The sequence below is a fragment of the Peromyscus maniculatus genome, chromosome 4 (genome assembly GCF_049852395.1).
Source record: "Peromyscus maniculatus bairdii isolate BWxNUB_F1_BW_parent chromosome 4, HU_Pman_BW_mat_3.1, whole genome shotgun sequence".
Taxonomy (NCBI): domain Eukaryota; kingdom Metazoa; phylum Chordata; class Mammalia; order Rodentia; family Cricetidae; genus Peromyscus; species Peromyscus maniculatus.
The window spans coordinates 64,294,984-64,309,382 of NC_134855.1; the positions used below are offsets into that span (position 1 = coordinate 64,294,984).

The window sequence follows — 14,399 nt, forward strand, 5'->3', positions numbered from 1 at the left end:
TTAGCAATTTTTCCTTTTTAGAGATATGTTATGTTATAGTTACTATTCCTAAAATGGTCTTCAACCTTGGGACCCAGAGAAGAATCATCTCTTTCGTTGCCTGTGCTACACAAGTGTGCTTTGCTCTTATCCTGTGGCCCAGAGTGCTTCCTTCTGGCTGTGATGATCTATGTCCATAATGTGGACATCTGCAACCCTCTGCACTATCCTCTATTCATAAGCCACACTCTGTGGTGTGTTGTCCAAGGTGGTGGTCAGGAGATTTCCAGTACATGTAGGGCATACATCACAGACTTTATATCACTTTGTGGTTCCCACTATGTCAACCATTTCTTTGATTTTCATGATATTTCACCTTGCCTATGAGGACATATATGTAAAAGAAGTGGTGATCTTCCTAGATGCTGGGTTTTTTCTTTGCTGGGTATTATTATTTTTATTACCTACTTTTTATATCCTATTATTAATTTCTGATGTAATTATTATCTAAATGATTTACTAGAATATTCCTTGAACTACAGATAGCGAATATACTGTTGCTTTGCATATGACTATAAAAAAATTTCAAGAATTACTTATTTTTAGTTCTCTTCCTACTAATTTTTATAATTATAGCTCTTCAAAATTAAACCTTACCTGTAATGTTGAAACTAATTTGCTTTTATGTCCACGTGTGAAATATTTATCACAAATTCCAATGCATTCTATGTTGAGTTTTATTAAATTCTCTATAATATGAATTCTCAGAACAGAACTTCTGACATGATCAATTGTCTATGTTAGAAAACCATAATTTGTTATATCATTTATTGGAAACAATATATTTCACTTTTTTTAATTAGTGACAGCAGTATTTGAAAACACAATGATGTATTGACAATGAGCATTAAATGAAATAACAAAAACTCATATACTTTTACATGTAAAGAGCTTAGTCTAAATATCAATAACTGAATGAATCATTTATCATAAATGGTTCTAGAGTTTGTCTTTTTAGTTTCTTTTTGGGGCTGAGAAACATAGCAATGACTTTGCACATGTTGGAAAATTGCTCATCAAGTAGCAATTTAAAGCCCCTAAATGTACTCAGTTTGGTGTATATAGTTATACAACTGTTATTATTTTAGGAGTAGTGGACAGAAGTCATATATATATATATATATATATATATATATATATATATATATATATATATATATATATAATCATTGTGGCAAATCATGGTTTGATTAAATAAATATTATTGAAATATAACCCTATGCTTAAAAAAATCAATGGAATAATTCTGTTAACACAGACAAGTTCTTTTCTAGTGAATGATGACAAATTATGGTTCACTTCAAATATATTTCTTGAGGCTATACAAAATATAGTAAAGTTACTAATGAGGACAAGGGATTTTACTTTTCTTTTTAAATACCACTATACTCTTTCTCTTTCTCCTCTCTCTCATTCTGTCTCTCTTGTCTCTCTGTCTCTCTCTCTCTCTCTTTGTGTGTGTGTGTGTGTGTGTGTGTGTGTGTGTGTGTTTGTGTGTGTGCAACGAGTGAATATATGGTTTTAAGAAGCTAAAGGATTAGGAAATTAGATCAGTGGCAACATTCTTTCTTCATATATAACTTTCATTGTGATTTATCCAAAATACTTAAAAAAGAGAACAAAAACTCTAAATATTGTAATTAACACTTTATTATGTTTTCTGCTATCAGAACTTGTGTTTCTTAATAACTGCACACAGAACAGAAAGACTAAGGGTATATAGTAATGATAGACCAAGGGATATTTGCCTCATTTATTCATTTTTATTATTATTTTAAATCCTTGAGTAGCAAGAAAAATTTTGTTTTGTTCAATTAAAAAGTAACATGGGAAAGGAATTTATCCCTAGAGTAGTGATGATCTGCCACTGAGATTGCAGTGTGTCTTCCACCAATAGAATATATATATTAGAAGATGACCACAGAGTTTGCAGTGTGTCTTCCACCAATAGAATATATATTAGAAGATGACCACGGAGATTGCAGTGTGTCTTCTACCAATAGTGTATTAGAAGATGACCACTGAGATTACAGTGTGTCTTCCACCAACAGAATATATTTTAGAAAATGACCAATCTCTGACAAAAACAGAATTCTTAAGCAGAGTTAAACTAATTTCTTCATCGGTTTCTGAAATTTATCAATTAATAAAGGTAAAAATGCTATATTTTAAGTCTAAACTGATACCCTTGAGCTTCTTTTGGCAAACATTAAATTTACTTGTACCTGTACTTCTATTTTTTTAATATCATCATTAGAGTGGAATCACACAAAATAATGAAAAGGAGTTCATAGATTGCTGGATTTTATAACTGCAAATATATTTCAGATTGATTTTATTTACTATTCCAATATTTGACGTTTATTAGATCAAATGAAAACCAAATGCATATCCTTAAAATTATTGTCATTAATATTATTGTCTTATGTGCAAATATGTATCAGGTCACTTTCTTTTTTGACTAGGAATATATTTAAATGTATCTGCATTAAATCTGGAGTTCCAACTGTATAGCAGATAATCAAAATATTGATGAACATGATTGAAATATCTTGCTAACCTATTGTTACCCAAATTGTTCCTGACTTTTAAGAGTTAGTATTAATAATAAATTAATCTGGAAAATGAACATATTTCCTTTGGGCTTTAAAGAAATGGAAATTTTTATTCCCTATCTTCAGTTTTACTCATACACTTATTTAGAGAAATAAAAAATGTTGGTTGTTCTCTGATGGATGTTAAATGTTCCTGTTAATATCACAGCAATATCTACAGTAACAGAAATCAGTATTTCATAAAGGATGACAGTCAAATAGAGGTAAGGTGCATGAATTCAATATGCCCAGATTTACCTGAAATGCCTACTGGTTTTCTTTTTATTACTGTAATTATTCAGTTCTAGAGGTTTCCAACAACATAAAAACAGATATGTTAAAACATTTTGAAGGAATTTGTGCAAAGATTTTACCAAGCAAACGGTCAGGGTAGTGTGCTGTTTGTCATCCATGAATCCCTGCGTTATAGCAGAACCACATACAAACAGAAAAGGAGAATGTAAGAACTCTTTAATCATACAATTGCATTGTCTCTTTTTTTCCATGTAGGTTTAAATGTCAAAACTCATAAATGTGAGTAAAATTATTTGTTCTTTTAACAATGTAAAAGTGGGACTACCTCACCTATAACAAGCAAAACATCAGGGAAGCTTAACAAATAAATATAAAACAATTCTAGAGATGTAGAGGAAGTAAATCTGTTCATGGTGGTGCTTTTCTCTTTCTAATATCTTATAAACCTAGTTTAGTTTAATGTAGAGATGCATTCTATGACCTAAACAGTAAGAAATGATGAACACATCCAATGTAAAGAAAAATGAGATGGTGTTTTCTGTGTGTGCCCTCTTGAAGGAAGCAGTTTATGAGGGAAATATTTGGCTGAACAAACTCAGAATATAATAATTTCTAGTCTTCAATGAAGTGAATAAAGATTTTTTATCATTGCCTCTAAAAATTAGCTGTATATTGAATTAAATGGTTGAATAAATATTTAAATGAATTTTAGCATGTAGTGTAAAAAAATGAAAACTTTTGTGTTGTGAATTTGTGAGTGTAAATTCATACCTTCATAAGGTGAACTCTTACCTACTAGTTTCTGTTCATTAAAATTTTAGTTAATTCATTTTCACATTTTAATAATTGATTTTAGTCTAATAATTCTTATGAAAAATTTCAAAATGGAAAATAAATTATAACTTTATATATCTATCATCAGAAAAGTCTCAGGTTCTTTTTTCATATTTAACACAAGCTTAGAATACTATACACACATAAGTCTCTAAATATGACTGGTGGTCTGACTCCTATTTGCTTTGCATCTCACGTTTATCTTTAAATTAATAATGATTAATTTAGAAATTACTCAACAAATACTGAAATGATATTATGAGCTATTTCTGCAAGCATAGATGAAATTAATGTTCTTCCCATGTATTCATCTACCGAACACATGGCCAAATCCATAATATAGAAAATTATATATATATATATATATATATATATGCGTGATACCAGCTGAAATTATAATACAGGTCTAGAGACAAAATGAGAATAATTATTATAAATAAGAACTTAATAAGTTAAGTTAAATGCATGCATGGACCCTCCCAAGCTAATACAAAGCAGTAGACAGAACAGAACAAATGAGACCAAAAGGTAAGGACAGTCAGGGAAGATATCATTGATTTGAGAACAGCTCAAAAATATCTGCAGTTGATCTCATTTCTCTCATTTCTGCAACAAATCTATATTCTGAGTAGAGATATGTACACCTTCCTTAGATCTTTTGACCATCAATGCCAGTGAAAATTTTCTGCCTCCTGAGTTAGTCCATAGAGGAAGATCACCTATAAATTATTTTCTGCATCCTAAATTCATAGCTGATTGACACACAATCCTTAAAATCTGAATAAAAATTATGAATATTGATTTTTATGGACTTTGCAATGAAAGGTAAGCATGGATTTACATCTTAATAGTACCTCATTATACATGGTAGATAGTTAATGATTATTTAGCAATAAAAGACTCTATGTAGGAACAAAGAAGTTAAGAAGGTTTGAGAAAATCACTTTCTGATAATAAATATATCCTTGCCTAAATTATTTCACAAACATTTAAAGAATATTTCCTCATGTAAATGAGCACAGGTTCACACCAGACAAAATCCCAGCACTTAGAAGCAGAAGAGAATATAACTTAATCAAAAAGCTATTTGCAATTGATATCTGCTGGGAAATGGAAAGTTTGTGTTCTCTAATGGAGTGTCACTGGGTATACAAATGACAAAACATGCTCAGGATGAGTTGTAAGACAGGACCTAGACTCCATATTTTGTTTTAATTCTGGTGGTCAATAGTGTTTTTGTTTTTGTTTGAATATTGTTTTATTCTTTTTTGTTTGGTTTGGTTTTCATTTTTTGGAGAGAAAGAAAATAAAGTGAATAGTAAGGAGGTGGGAAGGATTTAGAAGGATGTGGGCAAAAGGAAAAACATGATAAAACATATTGCATGAAAATATCATTTAAAATAACAAAATAAATCTTTATTAAACTGAACAAACATTTAGTGTGATAATTACACATGCAAAAATAAAATATTAGGTAAGAAGTAAAAGACATAAGCTGAAAGAATAGAATCATTGCATAAATGAGAATTAATTTGGAGTTCTGCCTCTGAGTAGATAAGCATTAAAAGTGGCATGCCTTATTATTATTAACTAGAACACACATTAACATCTAGTCACAAAGCAAAAACAAAATGAAAATAAAATTGCTCATGGATTTTTTTAGTAACCAATAATATAGTTTCCCGTATTGTAACAGTTTCTTGTATGGGATGCAGGCATTGAGTATATGCTATTTTCAGTTCACAGATCAAATTATAGACAATGCTAAGGAAATAATTGCACTTATGGTTGAATTGTCCCCACAGATGGAATACACAGAGAATAAGCCAGAGGATAATGGTACTACAGTGACACAGTTTCTTTTTCTTGGTTTCTCTAACCTTCCCAACCTACAAGGATTTCTGTTTGGGATGTTCTCCATAATGTATGTGATTATCTTAATAGGAAATAGCTTCATAATTGTCATAGCTAGAATTGACCCTGCACTGCAAAAGCCCATGTATTTTTTCCTGGCCAATTTTTCATTTCTGGAAATATGTTATGTATCAGTCACTCTTCCTAGAATTCTGTACAATATTTGGACTCAGGATAGAAGAATTTGTCTTCTGGCCTGTGCTATTCAGATGTTTTTCTTCCTAATTCTGGGAGCTACTGAGTGTTTCCTACTGGCTGTGATGTCCTATGACCGCTATGTGGCCATCTGTAACCCTTTGCACTATCCTCTGGTCATGAATCCAACAAAGTGCACACAGCTGGCAATTGGCTCTTGGCTCAGTGGCATCCCAGTCCAGATAGGACAAACTTGTCGAATATTCTCTCTACATTTCTGCCATTCTAATAGAATAGACCACTTCTTCTGTGACGTTCCACCGATTCTCAAGCTAGCCTGTGGGGATACTTCAATGCAGGAGCTGTCTGTCTACTTAGTGGCCATGCTGTTTGTTGCCTCCCCTTTCATGCTGATACTTGCATCTTATAGCAAAATCATTGCCACCATTCTGAAGTTGCCAACAGCCACGGGACGGACAAAAGCCTTCTCTACATGCTCTTCCCATCTGTTGGTAGTAGTTTTGTTTTTTGGATCAGCTACCATTAATTACTTGAGGCCAAAATCCATTCATTCTGCAGGAACTGATGAGCTACTTTCTCTATTCTACACGATTGTGACCCCCATGTTCAACCCCCTGATATACAGCCTTAGGAACAAGGATGTAATTGCAGCACTGAGAAGAGTTTTACTTACTAAGCCATAGACTTACGGGTGAATGAACAGCTTCTTCCACATTTACCAGAAATATTTCAACCTTTTTACATGGTCACCGTGTCTATGCTATTATGTGTATTTACTTTTTAAATTTAATATATTATAATTAAAATATATTTACATCATTTCCCCTTTCCTCCTAAATTCTCCTATGTCCCTTCCTCCAGTCCCTTTTTTGTTACCTATACCATCTCCCTTTCAAAATGATGGCCTTTTTTCTTTGATTATTATTCGTATTGATTATATAGATGATGATAGAGAGATACATAGATACATAAATGATGAATGATAAGTAGGTAGGTGAAATGTATAGAGATACATAAGTGATAGATAATAGATACATAGATACATAAGTGATAGATGATAAGTAGATATACAAATATATAAATGATAGGTAGATAAAAGTTGGATGGATGGATAGATAGATAGATAGATAGACAGACAGATAGACAGAGGATAGATAGTTATGTAGATATAGGCAAATGTATTAGACAAATGTCTGAACACAATATTCTGAGTCTTTTTGTGTTGTCTGTGGGTATGTATATGATTTCACCGCAGATACCTTCATCAAGTAAGCTTTTCTTTATAGCCAATGAAGACTATTAAAGAAAAACAAAACTGGACCTAATACAGACAACAATGGTTTGTGAACAGTCCAGCACCAAGTTATATATCCTGAACTCAATTCCTGCAACTAAGACTCAGGGAACATGACAGAAGGGAGGGAGATTGTAAGAGTTAGAAGACTAGGATTCCTGCTGTAATACTAGAAATGGCTGCCTAAGCAAGACTTGAACAATTGCAATATCAATAGACATACTTAAAAATAACTTTTGAACTATCCCAAAATATTTTCTGCCATAAAATTTTTATCAATCTATCATCCTGTATAAATTTTTTATGATATTTAAATTGCTGTATACATCAGTTTTCAATAAATATATGAATTTAAAGGACTTTAAGTTTCTTTTTAACCAAGATTATGGTAAGATATTGTTTAAAATTGCTCAGTCGTATTGTGCTAGCTTTCCATGTGCAGCCATGTTTTTTATTGTTATTGTTTTTATTTTTTAATAAAGCATTGAAACCATCAAACAAACAAAAGCATGTACATACTGCCTAAATAGATTTGTTAACCATAGTACCTTTTAAGGTATGTTTTTCATACATATGAAAACATGTTTATTCATTTACAGCCTTTCTATTATGATTGAGGGAAGAAGAGGTATTTTAGTACTTTACTGTTTAATATGGAATTTTATGTATAGAAAATGAAATTGTTTAATATCTCTAATATCATAATGAAATCCTGAGGATCCTCAATTATATTTCAACTTGCTATTCCCAATTTCCCTTCAGGTATTAAGCTTGGAATTTTGAATACCAACCACACCTAGCCTTTAAGACACAAATGGAAGATGACTTCTTATTTGCATTCCAAATGTATCATTGTCTTTAAAGGTGAAATGCTTAATATGAAAATGACTGTAGATAAAATTGATTTGAAAACATCTCTCTGACATGATATCTTCAATTGGTTCGGATAAATAGTTTAGCTACGTCTTATGACAGATCTAATTTTAGTTTTGGAATATCTTTCACACTGAGTTTTACACACCTACCAGCAATGTCTCAGGTCTCCCCCTTGTCCTTATCTGCACTAGAATTTCATTATTATTTGTGTTCATTTAAAAATATAATTGAAATAGGATTGCATCCATTTCTGCCCTCCCTTTTCTCCTCCCAGCTTTACCATATTATCACCCCTTGCCTCTCTCCCATGCACCCCACTCTCATTGATAGGCTCATTGTCTTTTATTATTATTGTTTTTCACACACAAATATACACACATACATGCCCATATACACTCACAATTATATGTAAATAGAACATGCTTTATCTATTTCTGTTGTTTGTATATAAGTGGTGTCAAGGCTGACCACACTGCATTGGACAACCATTTATGGGGGTAATCACTAGGAAAGGCTAATTTTCCTTCTCCCAGTAGTCATTATTTTCCTGTAGTTCGTTGTCTAAGTCTAGTACCTCAGGCAATTTTCCCTTTTCCATGTTAACATGTCCCTTGCTGTTGCCATTATGATGGTCTTGTTTATGCAGTGATTTCTAGAAAAGACTGTCTTACAGCAACCTTCTTGGTATTCAAATTCTAATAATCGCTTTGCCCCCTGTAGCTGGAGTTATCTCCAGGCCCTCTCTGACCCAAGTAAACACACAGCTAGCCACCCCCTTTTCCATGATATTCTTTGAGCCATAGATGCATGGCTTGTGATATGGATGTATCTCATCTTGGGTCTGAGATACCCATAATTTTTTAATCTCTGCATTGTGTTCAGTTGTGGTTTTCTGTGGTTTCCATTTGCTAGAAAGATAGGGTGCTTTGATTAGGACTGGTAACTACATTTCCCAATGGGTATAAAGATAAGATTTTGAATGTACTAAGAAATTATGCTAATGTAAAAGAGTTGCAGAAGTAGATTCTTTTCTAAGGTTCCACGAACCTAGGTTTTCTGTAGTAGAGAGAGTTTCCTACTGTGGAATAGGTCCTAAGTCTTATTAGACACCAACTGGATAATAATAACATGTGAATGCCACTTAATTCACCTTTATGCATATCTTGACATACTGGTTATTATTGTGGTTTATAGATGTTGGGTAGGACTGGGTAGGACTGCTTAATTGTTTCTATGCCTTGAACACTTCCATAGTGTTTTCTGGAACCCTAGAAGTTAGGATGCAGGAAAAATCTTGCAAGCCAGATCCATCTTAAATCATCATGGATCCCATGTTTGTGACCACTGAAGTACTAATCCATACAAAATGTGAATCTTGGCAGTTTAACAACAGTCTGACTAGAAATTCAGTTCTGCAGTTTATCCTCCCTATTGCTATAAAGTTGTGATCAATTTTAGGTGAGCAATTATTTCTATAAGTTCTACATGTTATATCATTTGTAACTCTAAAACAAAACATAACACAATAAAAAATTATCCAACCCAACAAAAAAACAAGAACAAAGCCTGAGACTTCTCTTTGTTTTTTTCAGCCTTTATAGGATACGATGAGGCCTTACTTGCAAGGAGGGCTTGAAAATGTAAGAAACAAGCTCAAGAGGCCAGATTATTGTTAACTTTTAATGACCAAAATAGTTCATAATTTACTTTATGATTTGCAAATTTGTTAGAATATTGTAGTATCATAACTAAAAAGTAGTTAAATTTGAACATGATGGCATATGCCACTTATCTCAGCATTAAGGAGACAAGGGTAGGCTGACCACAATGAATTTAAGGTCATTACATACTGTCATAAACATAGAAAGGAAGGAAGGAAAAAAGAAGAAAAGCTAAGGAAGAATGATAGTAGTAGAGGGTTTGCTCCATTCAAGATTCTTTGGCCAATGTACGCAATACTGAAAATAAAATAGTACCAATTACTGGAAAAAAACTAAAGATATTAACAATTTTGATACTTATGATTCTAATACTTCTTTATAGTAACAAAAAGAAGAAAGATTGAGGATATACAAGAATTGTGTATTCAGATAACTTTTTCATTTAATTCATTTTCTGTTATGCTAAATTACTTGAATGAGAGGAAGCAAAGATTTCTTACAATTAAAAATAACATGGGAAAGGAAATTTGTATCCTGTGTTCCTACTCAAATAGACTGTGTCCTGACAATAAAATATAAAAAGCCTCTATTATTAAAAGTGAGAGTCTGTAAGTTTACAAAATGAAAATTTATTACTACATTTTTTTTATTCAATAAAGGTTAATAGTTATATTTTGTCCATATTCCAAAGATATTGCATGAACTGCTTTTAATAAATGCCAATTTTATATTTTCCTGATTATTAGTTTTGAAAACTAAAAGAAAAGTGGAATTATCTATTCATGGTAGATTGCAAATAAATTTTCAAAATACCTTCCTGTTCTTCAGACATCTGTGGCTGAGAGACTCAAGGATAACTGAATGTCTACTCTTTTATAATATGTAATACTAATGCATTAATGACTATTATCAGTATCATCAACTCATTTCCTGTTGGATATTTGTGTGTTTCTAATGAATAAGATCTAGGTATCACACCTTTGTAAATCTCTGTATAAGAGTGGATTGAAATGTGAAATTGAAATCACAGAAATCAACTGAACCTGCTAGGATCTTCAGGATTCCTGTTGACTGAGAGCTAAGAGATTATGAAATTCATCATAAGTGAATCTGATGTTTAAATGAAAATGTTGAAACTTGAGATTTCCCAAACACCTGGGAACACATTGCACAGAAGCAAAGAGGTTGGTGACACTGTCTAGTTGACCTAACGTAGTTTGATGCTGGGTGCTTCTATCTCTAAGGTCAGAGAGAATACAGTGATTTTCTGTGATTAATGTGGTTAGTGCAGGAAAAACAATTATACTGGTTTATATCCACAAAGAACTAGTGTGAAGGTGTGTCACATCTGGTGGAGCTCAATACTCTGAGGAGATAGGATTACTCAAGATCAAAAATTTTTCAACCACATTGATTCCAGAGAAAAGGAAGTAGAATTCTGGTAAAGTTATTAATGATAAGGAAATGCACCTTGCAAAGAAGTAGGTGACTTCCAGTCTTGTTTTGAGGTAAATATTTCCCTGGGTTAAAGATTTTACCATTAAAACACATTTTTAAGTGCAAAGGAAAAACCATTTCTAATAATATCAAACATTACCTAATAAAATATTGTAATAAAATAGCCTATGTTCAGAATTATGAGACAGAAAAATGTGAATTAGAAAATACATTTTCATTAATTAAAAAATGATTTAGAAGGCTTATCAGGTGTAGATATGGTATGTTTACTCATTAATAATACTTTTAGAAAATCATAACAATATGTTGGAAAATAATGTAAAAGTCCAATAGAAATAATGAGTAACTGAAAGAAAATTTAGAATTTATTTCTTTGAAAGTTTAGGTAAAAAATTAAAGGGGAAAACTCAATATCACCAACTATATCACCTATTAAAGCCTCATGAAGACTGAAAAACAATAAAATCAGCTTAAACATATACGTAGCAACACAGAATCTGATTTATGACAATTTCAAAGTTCATGAATATGTATATTTCAGTTATTTTGTGAACCAGATATTTACAATTATAATAACTTGAGTTTTTGTGTAAAACAACAGACTCCAAGGCCATTCAAGTAACATGTACTTCTGGTTTAATCATCCACACAGTTGAAACATAGAAATCAGGGCTGAGGAAAATGCTTCCACAGTTACACAGTTTCTCCTTCTGAGATTCTCTGACCTTCAAGACCTTCAAGGCTTTCTATTTGAGATTGTCTCTATAATGAGCTTGATTATCTTAACTGATAGTTTCATAATTGTGTTGACTACGAATGGACTACAGAAGCCCATGTAATTTTCCTGGAAATTTCTTTTGTAATTTTTATTAATTTTGTTTGTCTTTATATCCTGACCACAGTTTCCCATCCTCCTCTTCTCCAAGTCCCTCCTCCCCCACCTCCACTCTTTCCATGTCTACTCACTCCTCTACTGTTTTGCTTCAGAAAAGGGCAGTTTTCCAATAATTATCAACCAGCCAGGGGATATCAAGTTGCTGTGAGACTAGGCCCCTCCTCTCCTATTAAAGCTGTACAAGGCAACCCAGTTGGAGGAAAGTATTGCAAAAGCAGACAACAGAGTCAGAGACAGCACGTTCACCCACTGTTAGAAGTCCCACAAGAAGACCAAGCGACACAACTGTTACATGTATGCAGAGGGTATAGGTCAGTCCATGGAGGCTTGTTATGTTGGTTCAGTCTCTGTGAGCCTCTATGAACACAGGTTAGTTGCTTCTGTGGGTTTTCTTGTGGTGTCTGTGGTCTCTTGCTCCTACAATCCTTCCTCCCCTTCTTCTACAGGATTTGAAGTTTGGCTATGGGTCTCTACATGTTTCCAACAGTTCCTGGATGAAGCCTCTCTCATGACCATTGGGCTAGACACTAATACCAGCACATCTAGTAGGCAGAACAAATTGTAGGAAGAAGATTTTGCAAATTTGTATTATTTAAAAGTCTGATATGTATCAATCATATTCCATAGGCATCTGTACAGTGTTTGGAACCAGGACAAAAACATTTTTCTACTGGCCTGTGCCACACAAATGTGTTTCTTTCTTATGCTGGCAGCTATTGAAAATATTCTCCTGTCTGTGATGTCCTATGATCACTATGTGGTCATCTGCAACCCTCTGCACCATCTTCTGGTCATGAACCCAAGCAAGTGCACAAAGCTGTCAGTGGGCTCCTGGCTTCAAGGCATGCCAGTCTGAATATTCTCTATACATTTCCATAACTCTAATCAAATAGACAATTCTTCTTTTACCTACTCCCTGTATCTGGTCTGTGGAGACACTTCTATTAATGAGATGTATGTCTATGCAGTGCCTATCTTGCTTGCTCCAATTCCTTTTATGTTGATACTATCATCTAACAGCAAACAAATTGCCAAAATTCTGAGGTTGCCAACTGCTGAAGGATGGATATCTGGTTAGGGTTTCTTGTAGATGAAATTCTAAACAGTCTTATTAAATAAGAAACAGAGCCAAATAAAGAGTTAAAACCCCAGAGATCAGAGCAGTAGCCAAGAGCTAAGACCACATTATCTTACCAATCACTGCTGTCCTTCCCCTGAGAGAGAGAGACCTTCTTCCTCTGTCCCATCTTTTTATTGCCTTTCTGTTCTGCCTTGTCATTGGTTCTAAACCCAATCACATGACTTCCTCGTCACTGCCTGTCTATACAGACCTCCAGGTCTCTAAGGTTGGTACTGAGATTAAAGGCATGTGTCACCATGCTGGCTGTGTCCTTGGACACAAAGAGACTTTGCCTGCCAAATGATCACATCACACTACCAGACTTCTGCTTGATGGCTGCTTTTACCTCTGATCTCCAGGCAACTTTATTTATTAACATACAAATAAAACCACATTTCAGCACAAATAAAATATCACCATAGTTTCTACTGATGTAAAAAGACACCATGACCACGGGAACTCTTATAAAGGAAAACATTTAATTGGAGCTAGCTTACAGTTCAGAGGTTTGGGCTATTATCATCATGGTGGTGGCACACATTCAGACAAGGTGCTGGAGAAAAAGCTGAGAACTTTCTTGATCCATAGGCAGCAGAAAAAAATTGTGTCAATTGTGTCACACTGCACATAGCTTGAGCATGAGAGAATTCAAAGCCTGCTCCCACAGTAACACACTTCCTCCAAAACGGTCACACCAATCCAGCAAAGCCACACCTTCTAATAGTGCCTTTCACTATGGGGGCCAACTTCTTTCAAACCACCACAAAGGGCAAAAACCTTCACTACTTGCTGTGGATATCACTCTATATAAATAAAACAATGATGGCCAGTGACCAGGCAGGAAGTATAGGCAGGACAAAGAGAGAGGAGAATTGGGGAAACAGGAAGAAGGAGGAGAGACACTGCAGCCACCGCCAGGACAAGCAGCATGTAAAGACGGTAAACCATCAGCCACGTGGCAAGATATAGATTTATAAAAACGGGTTAACTTAAGATAAAAGAACAGTTAGCAAGAAGCCTGCCACGGCCATACAGTTTATAAGTATTATAAGCGTCTGAGTGGTTATTTTATATGTGGATTGTGGGACTGTGGGGCTTGGTGGATGCTGGAGAGAAGCCCTCCAGCAACAACTACTTTCCTGTATCACAGAAATCAGCATTGATCTAGGAACACAGAACATGAAGATCAGATAGAAGAAAAAGACTAGTATTACAAGAAGTAATTATATGAAGGAGGACATGAAATGTGCATGCCATAAAACATGACCTTGGGACATGAAGGCATTTCTGCCTTAGCCATCTA

At 33.8% G+C, this 14,399-nt stretch overlaps 2 pseudogenes; both read left to right on the forward strand.

Annotated features, from left to right (window-relative positions):
• Positions 1–5,506: 5,506 nt before the first annotated feature.
• Positions 5,507–6,487, forward strand: LOC102908808 (olfactory receptor 10AG1-like; annotated as a pseudogene).
• Positions 6,488–6,981: 494 nt separating this feature from the next.
• Positions 6,982–13,907, forward strand: LOC102927757 (olfactory receptor 10AG1-like; annotated as a pseudogene).
• The last annotated feature ends 492 nt before the right edge of the window (positions 13,908–14,399 follow it).